This window comes from Brachypodium distachyon, chromosome 5 (assembly GCF_000005505.3).
Source record: "Brachypodium distachyon strain Bd21 chromosome 5, Brachypodium_distachyon_v3.0, whole genome shotgun sequence".
Classification (NCBI taxonomy): domain Eukaryota; kingdom Viridiplantae; phylum Streptophyta; class Magnoliopsida; order Poales; family Poaceae; genus Brachypodium; species Brachypodium distachyon.
The window spans coordinates 4561572-4574055 of NC_016135.3; the positions used below are offsets into that span (position 1 = coordinate 4561572).

Here is a 12484-nt window from a genome sequence, read left to right on the forward strand (position 1 = left end):
GGCACATGGAGTTGCTCCGTGTTCGGCGTCATTGGAGCGGGAGTGGTTTTGCTCTTCCAATGGTGGCTTGTTTTTTCGGTTTTGCTTTGTGTGTGCTTGTAACCAGCGGTTTCTCGCACAGTTTTCCTAGAATAAGATGTGCATTGTACTTGGTTCCCTACATTGTACTTGGTTCGTTACATTTGGGTAAGCAGGCTCCAATTAATTAGAAACAGAGGGAGTAGTTGTTTTTGTTTTTGTTGTAGTAATTGGTTCACTACATTTGGGTAAGAGGAGAAAAAAAATAGGAAAATTCCCTAAAAACTTTAGGGATTGGGAACGAGGCAGGGAACCTGCTCTGCTGGAGCAATTTTTGAAGGTTTTTAGGGAATGGGGCGGTTGTTTTTGGGAATGGATGATTTTAGGAAGTGCTTTAAGCCACCTTCCTCAAACTACATGGTATGGGAGCAAGGGACGATGGAGGTGGTGGTGAGGGCGTAGTTGCCGGCGTCGGCGGCGGAGGTAGCAGCGCGTCATTGCAGGCTGCTTGGTGGGTGCGTGACGGCAAGGCTGCGAACTGCGAGCTGGTCTGCGCGGTGGTGGAGCTGCGCACGTGAGGGAGGAGGAGAAAGCAGAGAAGACTGAGGCGGCCCTTTCCTCTTTTCTGTGGCAAGAGGAGACCTGCTCTTGTGAAACAGTGGCAGGACGAGAGGGCAGCCCTACAAGGGGCGCTGAAGAGGGGGTGCTGCAAGAGGTAGTGTGATCGAAGTCATGGGGACTGAATTGGCCACTGCTTTGGAGAAGCTGGCGCAACTTCTAATCGCCAAGAATGCAGACACCTCATCGTCTGCGGGTGGTGCGATGGTTGTGCCTCAACCAGATCAAGTTCAAAAGCTTGAGCTCATGCCGAATGATGTCAAGCTGGAAGGTGTGGGTAGAATCAAAAAACAAATGTATCACAAGATTAAGTTAGTAAATTATGGTAGGCACTGAACATAATTTCCTCCTTTGAATAATAATTTCTAGTATGCTAAACTAGTTTTATCCTTGAATTTGTGCTGAAAGAGTAGCTTTTGATTTTGTTATACTCAAGGTTTTTAACCTGCAAGGTAATAAACTATTGTGGTACATGTCGCTTTGTTTGCTGGGGCTGTTGGAATTGTCACTTCCAATTCTCTGACCATTTTATTTTGGTAATAATGCAGTCTTCACTTCTTTTTGTCAGACATGTCAGGGAAACATCCGTTGTACAAGAAGTATGTGATCCACGTATGTTCTTGTTTATGCATTTGTTTTGTCACTTTAAGTGCTGACACAATTTTGACCCGTTGCAGAGTCTATGTATTTTTCAGTTCTACTACGACTACTAGCTATTGATAGGCAGGTATCATGGCGTACAACTTAACCTCTCAAGATTATTGGTTTGGATTAATAATTGTTATCACAAAATCTTCTGTTTGGTTTGCATGAATCCATTGATTTTTGTGCAGGGCTTCATAACCAACCATGACAAGGCTATAGAACAGCTGTTCACTGAAAATGCAGAAGGTTCAATGAAGTACAATTCATGCATTAAAATGATGGCAACTCAAATTGCTACTGTATTTGTGTCAACGAGGGTACTGTTTTTTCTGCTTTATGTTATTTGCAAAGTTTTGAGGTTTTTATTCACTACAACTTTGTTTCCTCTCTTATTGCCCAATTGTTATTTCATCTTTTTTTTCCTATCCAGTTTTACTTTTTATGAAACAACTATGAGAAGTTCTTTTACCAACATTGAATGTTTCCAATTATTATAGGAATTTCTTCCTATCGTGTTGCCAGGACAATTGATGCTTCTACTTTGACAACTCTACGAAATTTAGTCCCCACAAAGCTTGCGGCCTCTGTGTTGAATTGCTTGGGGAGATAAAATCAACAATACATGTATTCCCTCAGACAAAGACATGTGAGTTACTTATTGTAGACCGGTAGATGGATTAGGTACGAGGATATTTTTATATGTTTGCTTTTCATCGACTGCCACATGAAATGGCTGCAGATTAAATGATGGTTGTGCATGGATGGTAACAAATATGTACAAGATGTGGGCAAATAAAAAACATTTTAATACAGTTCACTGTGACCCAACTTTCAGTTCTGTTGTAATCATGTTCCTTAATGTGAATCTCAAAGAACAGGCGGCAAGTAAGAACTAAGAACGGTTCATGTACTGTGAAAAAGGAGGTGTTGTTGGAAGATCACGATCCAATATGGCTTGAGCTTCGGCATTTACATTTTTCGGATGTAAAATTGTTGCTACGGTCGTCTTCAAACCTTGTTGTATGTTTTGGCAATTGCATTATTAGATCAATGTTGCAGGCTAATTTAAGATTGCATGAGAAGATGACCAGTTTTATATCAAAAAACAAAGCTGCGCAACTACACAAAGCAAAGTTTGGTCAACAAACAAGGTTAGTTCAACAAATAGAACTGTTCTAAGTTGGGTTATGAAGAGCAATTAGCTCAAGGGAGTATCCAATTATTACAATAAACATTTAGAACTCAGGTTAAAAATAGAACTGTTCTAAAATGTATGTGCTTTGCACATGGTAGCTTTGAAACAAACATCGCATCTTAAAAGGAGAACTCCTGAATGGAGAAATGCACAACCAAACCACAATCAAACTGGTTTAGATAATGACATGGTCTTCAGAAGTGAAATTTTTGCCACCAGTCTATGCTTGAGATTCTGTTTTGCCTGGTTTATTAATTAATTAGGTTTATGCAATGCATAATGACAGCCTAAATACTTGAAGTGTGCGGTTTCTAGGATATACTCACTATGCATTGAAAATAGATTATTAAGACTTTTGTTATGCGTTGAATTAATTCTCGTCGTTGAGAAGATTTTGTTCACGTTGTAATGTCAAATCCTCATGTTTGATTTGTAGAACTGGTGGAGAGTTACCAGCAAAACTGCAAAAGAACTACTTTCTCCGATCTATACTACTTGTCGCATATTTGTCCAGATACACATGTATCTAGACGTGTTTCGTTGTGTAGGTACATGTGTATCTAGACAAAGCTGTGACAAGTAATATGGATCGAAGGGAGTACATAAAATGGTCCAAGCCCTTCCACAGTACAGTGATTGTTGAAAAATAGCAATGCATATTTGAGAATATTCTGAAACACTTTGGATAATTGGAGAGTGTTGGGAATTAGTTATGCATATTTGAGAATATTCTAGAATACTTTGGATTATTGGAGGAGAAGATATTTATAAGGAGCCTTCTAGTGAATATGAGAAGATTGGAATATTCTAGAAGGCTTGAGAGATTGCTTGAAGATGGTTGCTATTTACCATGGAAATATCTTAGGGTACCTTTCAAGAATAAGTGGGAATTCTCTAGAACTAAGTACATGTAGAGTATTCTAAAAAATTGTAGTAAGATGTACCACATGCTCTTCTAGAACTATAAATAGGGGTGATCCCCCTCCCCATGAGTTGTACCACAATCACCACAAGTAGTGTATCACCACACCAAGCAGAAAAGTGAGCTACCATGGTAGAGTTGTGTGTACATAGGGTAGCCACTAAAGAGAGTTTTGTACCAATATTGAAATAGTGAATAAAGTGTTGAGTTCTACAAGTTTGATATCCCAAGTAGTGTAGTGTGCAAAGGCCCTCAAAAGTGGGTGTTAGGGTCGCCACCCGTAAAATCTCTACAGTTGGTATCAGAGCAGGTTGGTCGGGACCATTCAAGGAGGAGTCTTCAGTAAGTGCGGGGCACATACATCAGCTGGTTCAGTGGTAAGAGCAGGGCGCTTACATAACTCAGGGGGGCACTGAGAGGCGGTAAAGGGAGATTCTGCCGAAGCACAGTCTGGGGCTGTGGAGATCACTGGTCTGGGACCAAGTGAAGTGGACGCAGGGCGTCAATCGAGATGGCGGATCTCATGATCGCATGCAATGGCATGTGGAGGCTCAATAGTCATAACTATGGCTATTGGCAGACCTGCATGGAGTCCTATTTGCAAGTTCATGACCTATGGGAGGTCATCGCGGGCATCGAGACAACTCCTCTAGAGAATGCAGAAGCTTTGCGGAAGTGGTGCATCAAGGTAGGCAAAGCTATGTTCGTGCTGAAGACGACGATTGAGGAGGATCTAGTGGAGCACATCAGAGATGCAAAGACACCGAAGGAGGCTTGGGACACATTGGCGAAGCTGTTCTCAAGGAAGAACGAGGCACGACTTCAGCTCCTAGAAAATGAGCTCGCAGGTATCTCACAAGGCACTTTAACTATTAGTCAGTATTTTACAAAAGTTAAAAATATTTGTCGTGAGATATCCCAACTTGCCCCGGATGAGAAGGTGAGTGAGGCTCGGATGAGGAGAATCATCATCCATGGTCTTAGACCCGAATACAATGGGTTCATGGCTGCGGTGATGGGATGGCCTATTCAACCTTCAGTAGTGGAGCTGGAGGATTTATGGGCTAATCAAGAGGAGCTAGCCAAGCAGATGGACAGTATCACCTTTAAAAAAAGAGATGGAGACGATGCGCTCTTCACCTATAGGAGAAGATTCCACTAAGGAGCCGAGAAGCGGTGAAGGAGAAGTGGACGAAAGATGAGAGGTGGTGCCCAAGGGAGAGCAGCTATTTAGGGGGAGCTCAAAGAAGAAAAGAAGATCAGCGGGAGCTGATACATGAAAGGAGAAAGAAAGGTGAGTGTTTTAATTGTGGCAAGAATGGCCATCTTGATAGGGATTGTTGGAGTCCAAAGAAGCACTCGGAGAAAGAAGTGGTGACTATGGCGGATGTGGTCTTAGAGGAGGAAGAGTGGAATGCTCATGAAGGATTAAGCATGATGGAAGACGAAGTCTATTTTGTTGAAGACCTAACTGAAGGTGAGCATCCATCAATCCAAGGTGTGGCTCTAGAAGAATCTAGAGAGGAAGAGAATGAGGATGAAGAGGAATGGGATGCTGAAGGTGGCTTCTTCATAGAGGATCTAGAAGAATCCGAAGAAGAAGAGAATGATAAAGAAGAAGAATGAAATGATGAAGGTGGCTTCTTCATGGAGGATCTAGAAGAATCCGGAGAAGAGGAGAATGATGATGAAGAAGAATATGAAATAGAAAATGACTTCTCCACCGAGGTGAGAAATTTAGAACCCATGCATGAGCTTCCAGTGTTTGGATATGACAGTGACGATGGAGACTTGGAAAATCATGAGGATAAGCCAAAGGAACAAGGGCTTATATAGTATATGGATGAGAAGCCACATGAGAAATCTAAGTATAACGGAGATGGTGATGGAGTATTAGTCATGCAAGATGATCTATCAATGAAGGTAATGCAGAAAAATTGTATGGATCAACATAGAGTCAAGGAACCCCAACGGAATCAACAGGAGGTAAAAAAACATGAAGTATGGAGGACAAAGCCACCAGATCTGAGGTATGTCTGTGGTTCCCTTTCTCAAGTATCTTCATACATGGAAATAGCAAAAGGTCAAGTTTGGAGACAAAGAAGAGAACTGAGCTGCGAAAATGCAATGAGGTTAAGAAGAACTCAATGCACGAAGAAAAGAAGAAAATTCGCAATGGAAGAGTTCAGAATATCCAAGGACATCATTGAAGATATAATTGGAAGTCAAGTATGTATTGAGGGGGAGTGTTGAGAAATAGCAATGCATACTTGAGAATATTTTGGAACACTCTGGATAGTTGGAAAGTGTTGGGAATTAGTTATGCATATTTAAAGATTCTAAAATAGTTTGGATTAATGGAGGTGAAGATATTTATAAGGAGCCTTCTAGTGAATATGAGAAGATTGAAATATTCTAGAAGGCTTGAGAGGTTGCTTGAAGAGGGTTGCTATTTACCATGAAAAGGTCTTAGGGTACCTTTCAAGAATAAGTGGGAATTCTCTAGAACTAAGTACATGTAGAGTATTCTAGAGAATTAAAGTAAGATGTACCACATGCTCTTCTAGAACTATAAATAGGGGTGATCCTCCTCCCCATGAGTTGTACCACAATCACCATAAGTAGTGTATCACCATACCAAATAGAAAAGTGAGCTATCATGGTATGGTTGTGTGTAGGAGAGCCATTAAAGAGAGTGTTGTACCAACATTGAAATAGTGAATAAAGTGTTGAGTTCTCGTAAGTTTGATATCCCAAGTAGTGTAGTGTGCAAAGGTTCTCAAGAGTGGGTGTTAGGATCGCCGCCCGTAAAATCTGTACAGTGATCAAATTGAAAGCTTTCCCTTCATGTTGATGTTTGTATTATTGTTTTCCGCTTTGAGCTCCATATTTGTGGTCTGTGTCCTCGTGTAAGGTTGAACTATAAGCTTGCTGTAAAAAAAAGGTTGAACTATAAGCATATCAGATTACTGAATTCTCAATGATTTCTTAACATAACATAGCCAATGCAAGGATAAATGTTGAGCGGGCAGTATTCTTCAGAAATTTAAAATGTATGAATTATTTTAAAATAAAGTTGACTTGACTTTTCATCAACTTGTATATAGACAAACAAATATATTTGCCTGGAAACCATTAATCAAACAAATGTTCATGCCTCAGCGTTGCAAAACTCTTCTCTCTGATAAAATTCACATGCGGCTCTCCTGCATGGTCTCAAATAAAAAAACCGTTTGTGTTATTTCTATTTCTATTTGAGCTAGCCACAGGTTGTATCCATTGATTAGGATTCAGCTCCACCAGGTGTTGCTGTCACTAGAATCCCAAATCCCTAGCACTGCCTCATTCTTGCACTCCTATTTTCTCGTGGAACTAGGCTATGAAGATTTTGAACTGGCTTCCCGAAGAACATGAGTTAAAAAAAAACTGTTTGCACACACCAATGAACATATTTTACTTTTGGTTACCTATTTTTGCTACAGATTGCAGACAAGCTCAGTGACATGATCAAACAACAGCATTTGAAAGATGCCGGGCAGCTCAAGCAAGATCTTGTGTTTGGTGAAGCTGGGATAAAAGAACTAATCAATTTCTTTAGAAAACGTCTGGTAATTATGAGTTGGACTCGAACCAATAAAGTACTAGCACTAAACCTGTCTGGATATCATATTGACATGTTCAACTATTTAATCCAGGATAAGTTGAAGAAGCAGTTACAGCTGAAACTATGGTACTCCAAGATGGGTTGAACCTGGCGGAGCTTGTTGGGTCCAATCGGATTGTCATGAATTCTGACTGCATGGAGGTGATTGATTCTATGAAGCAGGGTGATTTCAATCTTAGCCTGGCTGCCACACTTGTTCTTCATCTGCTCTTTCAGTTCCAGATGTTGGAATAAAATTGGTCTTAGTTGGGATCTTTCAGCGTCGATCAAAGACAGGATGGTGATTGCTAATAATTCCTTCAGGGAGGGCCTGGGTTTCTGCTTATCTTCATTTGTGCTGCTTGGCACATTTGGAAGCAGCGCAATGAACTTATTTTTGAAAGGATCCTCCTTCCGCTCGTCGATGGCTTGTTAACTTTAAGCAGGAGTTGCTTACTAATAGCCTTAGGATTAAAGAAGCTCATAGGATTGCTATTCTTGATTGGCTCTCCTCGTTTGATGGGATCCGTTAGTGTTGTCTTCTTTCTTCTTGTGTGTGCTGGGCTGTGTGTCTTTGTGCCCTGGAGTCTTTGACCTCCTTGTAAATATTTGTAAATATTTCGTTTTTTTAATATATTCACTATCGGAGTCTTCTACAATTTTCCTTTCAAAAAAATAATCTTAGCCTAGCTGCTGCTATTTATGGTGATTGTTTTTGGCTTGTCATAGTTTTGTTGAAATTGTTATGATCATCGTCCTAGGAAAACTAATATGGCTGCTCATATCTTAACTAGTCGTGCGGATGGGTCAGTGGCTACTGTTTGGCATACTGATCCTCCGGACTTTCTTATGTATGTAATCACAAACGATGCATCTTTGTTCCCTGATTAATAAAGCGTTCGATGATGGCTTTCCCTAAAAGAAGGATATAAGTTCTGAAAACAAGCTCCCTTTGCTAATGGTTTATGCTGCAATTACCCAGAAAGATACAAGGTGACAAGGGAGCAAAGCTGATCCAGGTAACTTTAGTTTTATGTTGGGAAAGTTAGCAATCATACATCCAATTAGACTTTGACAAGTGAGCACGGGGTAACGAGAACTGTGCTCTTGGGGAACTTGTAGGTGACAATTGGCATGCAAATGCTGTTTTCCAACATGAATGGTATTTCCAGTGTCACTGAGAGATTAGTCATTGGTTCTTGTACGTGTCATTGCTCACTAGAAGATGTTTTGTCAAAGGACTGGCTTAACGCGCGACCGCGCGTTAGCCTCCGCGCGCGACGGCTCACCCGGCTGTATGTGCTAGCATGCATGCATCTTACAACTCGCCAGCTTAGATTTGATTGGCACACGAGACACAAGATACCTTTACTCAACCACATTAGACAGAGACCGCGTGCGTGGAAAATTGAATTTTTTAAGCGTGCTAACTCTCAAAGCATCAACTGTAATTAAATTTACCGTTTGCTTTGTGTCAAAAGTTTTCAAAATCAAAGCAATTATCAGTGCATGGTATGGCAATTGTGACCGAATAACAACATTGTAACTAGATTGTACACGACATGTCAACTAATAATGGACGACATGACATTTATGACTAAATAAAATGGCAACTATATACTACATGACATGGCAAATATGACCAAACGACATGAAAACTAGGTAGTACACAACATGACAAACTAGTAGTGCATGGCATGCATGACACCTAAGACCAGACAACATGTCAACTTGGTGCTTCACAACATGACAACTAAAACCAAACAACCAGTGCACGACATGGCAACTAGGGCCGAACAACATGGCAACTATTAGTGCACGACATGACACATTGGACTAATTGAACTACATGGCAAGTGGGACCAAACAAGCGGTAGTGCACGGCATGGCAACTAGGAAGTACACGTGATGGAAACTAGTAGTGCACGGCATGGCACTTCGGACCAACACAACATAACAACTAGTAGTGCATGACGTGCCACTAGGACCGACAACATGACAATTAGGACCAAATAACATGAAAACTATGTGGTACGTGACATGGCAACTAGAGCCAGACAACATGACAACTGTGACCACATAACATGAAATCTATGTCGTACATGACATGGCAACTAATAGTGCATGACATGGCAACTAGGCCGGAACATGCCAAGTAGATACCACACGACATGGCGACTAGGGCCGGATAACATGGCACGACATGGCGACTAGGGCCGGACAACATGGCAAGTAGATACCACTCGACATGACAACTAGAGCAGGACAACATGGCAAGTAGATAACACTCGACATGGCTACTTGGGCCGGACAACATGGCAAGTATACCACACGACATGACAACTAGGGCCAGACAGTATGGCAAGTAGGTACTACACGACATGGCAATTGATAGTGCACGACATACATGACAACTTGGTAGTACACGACATGGCAATTAGTAGAGCATGGCATGTCAACTTCTTCCAAAAAAGTGTGGTAATTCTTGCATTATGGCCCGTTAAGAAAGGGATTTGAAGAACTTTGTCGAAATATCTGCAAGTGAGGTCTAATTTTGAAACCCTCACCGACACGAAGCCAATTGTGATTTTGAATCAACTTGGTGTCTTATTTTTTTTTTGCTAGTGGTCATTTTTGTTCACCTTCAATTATGCTTAGCAAAAAAGAAAAAAAAACTGCATGCGTGCAAGCACCCAACAGCAACAGCAGCAAGAGGCAAGAGTGCGCGAGCAAGGCAGCAGGCCACGCGCAGCAGCAGCAGGATGCAGCGTAGCAGGTCCCGCGGGCAAGCCGCGCAGCAGCAGCGCGCTGGAGCACGTCGCGCGGCCAGACAAACGCGCGCACGTGCGCGCCATATATTTCCCGTTTGTCAAAAGGTACATCTCATCCTTTTGTACAGTAGCATATTTCTAAGAACTTGCACATTCTAGCTTCAATTCTCTAATTTATGACTAGTACTTCAAATTAAGTAAGAGGACTTGTTTTGGCAGCCGGCTGGATTATCGGTGGACGACATGATTGAAGTGAATAAGATGCATTGCCTATGTGCGCCTGATACTAAAAAGTATTCAACAGGTGGCTTTACTATGAAATTTGATTTACATAAGGTAACTTCTTGAGGTAGAATAGTTGACAAACTGTTATGTATATCCTACTAAAGTATTAATGGTAGCAGCAAACATTTTGAAGTTCTCGGTACTGTTTCTTGCAATCATATATCTGCATACACCATACAGTAATGTTTTATGTATTGAGATACTTTTGTCTTCAGTCCTGTTCGCTTATTCTCAAAATTTCTTTTACACATTATTCTACTCTAAATTAATTTTTCTTTATCCACCATGAGAGTGGATTTAGAGACCATCTCACTCTATTTTGTCAAACTGCTGGTCAATGGATCGAGGGAGTATTTGATGATCTGCTACACCCAGCGGAGAGATACTCAAAAGTACGTACGTGATGATGCTAAAATTATAAAGCGATCAATGGATCCATCTATGAAAAATCGCAAAGAACATTTGCCTAAAGAAAGAAACGTACTTCCTCCGTTTCATAATTCTTGTCGAAATATTATGTGTATCTAGACACTTTTTAGAAATAGATACATCTATTTTTGGATAAATTAGAGACAAGAATTATGAAACGGAGGGAGTAGTACCTTAGATGTATGCACAATTATTTTGAATTTATTATAATTCAGAGAGGAAATTTCACAAAACCACATTTTTTGGCAACTTTTTCACGGAGCAACAATTAATGAAAAACGGTCCGCAATATCACACTTTTTGTTATCAAGTTGTCACTTAGCCAGAAACCGCTTATGTTGGTGGTTTTGCTCGAATCCTGACCGGTGGGGCCCACATGTTGGTCGCCATCTTCGCCGCTCCCGAGCAACTCCGACTTGAAGATGCTCGTCCATGTCGCCGTCTGAAAGGGAAACGTTGCCCCTGTATGGGTTTTGATGAATGATGACAATATGGTTGAGGAAGTAATGAATTGCACTGAGTGTTTCAGGTTTTAGTTCCTCAAAAGAGTTGGTTTAACCAGCATCGACGACCCCTAAAAATTGAAGTACAGATACTGGCTTGAAGTATGAAGAACTCAGTGAAGAACGGTGAAGAACATGAAGCGTAGCTTTCTTCATAGGTCTTTTCGTAGTTTTTTCTTCACTTGAGTATAGGAATGCCGTACTACTAAAGGGGGTTTGAAGTATGGTGCTGGTTCAGGTGAAACCTATTTTTCATGTTCAGCTTAGGCGAAAACCATTTTCTATGTGTGTTTTTCGTCGGAGTGAAAAATGAAGCATTTCAGGCTTCACAGAAACTTCCGCGTGAAGTCTTCACTCTGATTTCAAATGTGTTTGAAAATCTGTCGCTTTCGTTCTTGACCACCTAATCTAACCGTTGTGAGACAAAGAGATAAAATGTGAGCTGGAGTCTCAGGGATCACTTTATCCAATGGATCACAACGGCTAGATCCGCCATGGCCAAGGCTATATAAGACGACCCACCCCGAACGGTTTCGATGGTGATCCCTAGTGAGTTGTTTTGAAGAACACCAGATAAAACCCTTAGAGCTGAACTGAGCGTGAAGAATGGGATCCCCTCTCTAGCAGAGCACTTGAAGCTTGTTACTCTTTGTGATTGGCATCACCTAGACGGTTAGGAGCCAGTGTTGAAGAGCAATCGAAGCTTGTGAGTTGCCATCAACCGGTCTGTGAAGGTCCGGAGATCACATCAAAATCTACCACAAGTAACTAGGCGAGACTTAGGTCTTAGCTCAGGAGAATTGGGTGGACTTGTGTGTCCGCGAGTCTTGTCTGACTCAGCCCCCTCAATTTTGAAGTATAACTGATCCATTTGTGTTCCGTCTTCTTTGCTACTGCTATAAACTTGTTCCTCAACCTATTACTCTCTGTTGAAGTATAACTGATCCATTTGTGTTTTGTCTTCTTTGCTACTGCTATAAACTTGTTCATCTTTCTTCTTTCCGTTCCTACTCTAAAATTGCTAAGTGTAATCCCTGTTGTCGAAGTACTGTGATTGTCTTCAGTCTTCAGTGTTCATATTTTGAAGAAAGAATTAAAACTGGTCACATCCCCCCCTCTGTGACGTACTCGATCTTTCACCGTCACGGCCGCCGAGGTGGTTTTGTCATTTTGAACCCACCCTCATTTGAGGTACTAAAATCGCCAACTCCATATGTTCCTAAATCACGACAAGTATTTAGGAACGGAGGGAGTAATTAATTTCTTGATTTAACCATTGTGCCACCGTGTATGTTCTTGGTACCACTTTAGCACAAATCCTTGATGTCGGTAAATTTCACACAACTATAGTTTTTGGAGCCTGCTTCTCAGGGAGCCAAAGATTGTGCTAATTTGTTCGTAAAAACACAAGTTTTGTGTATGATTGTGTCAAATTGCCCAAAACATAGAGTTAAA

At 41.2% G+C, this 12484-nt stretch overlaps 1 pseudogene; it reads left to right on the forward strand.

Moving 5' to 3' along the window:
- The first annotated feature begins 750 nt into the window (after nucleotides 1–750).
- Nucleotides 751–10160, forward strand: LOC100821678 (annotated as a pseudogene).
- The last annotated feature ends 2324 nt before the right edge of the window (nucleotides 10161–12484 follow it).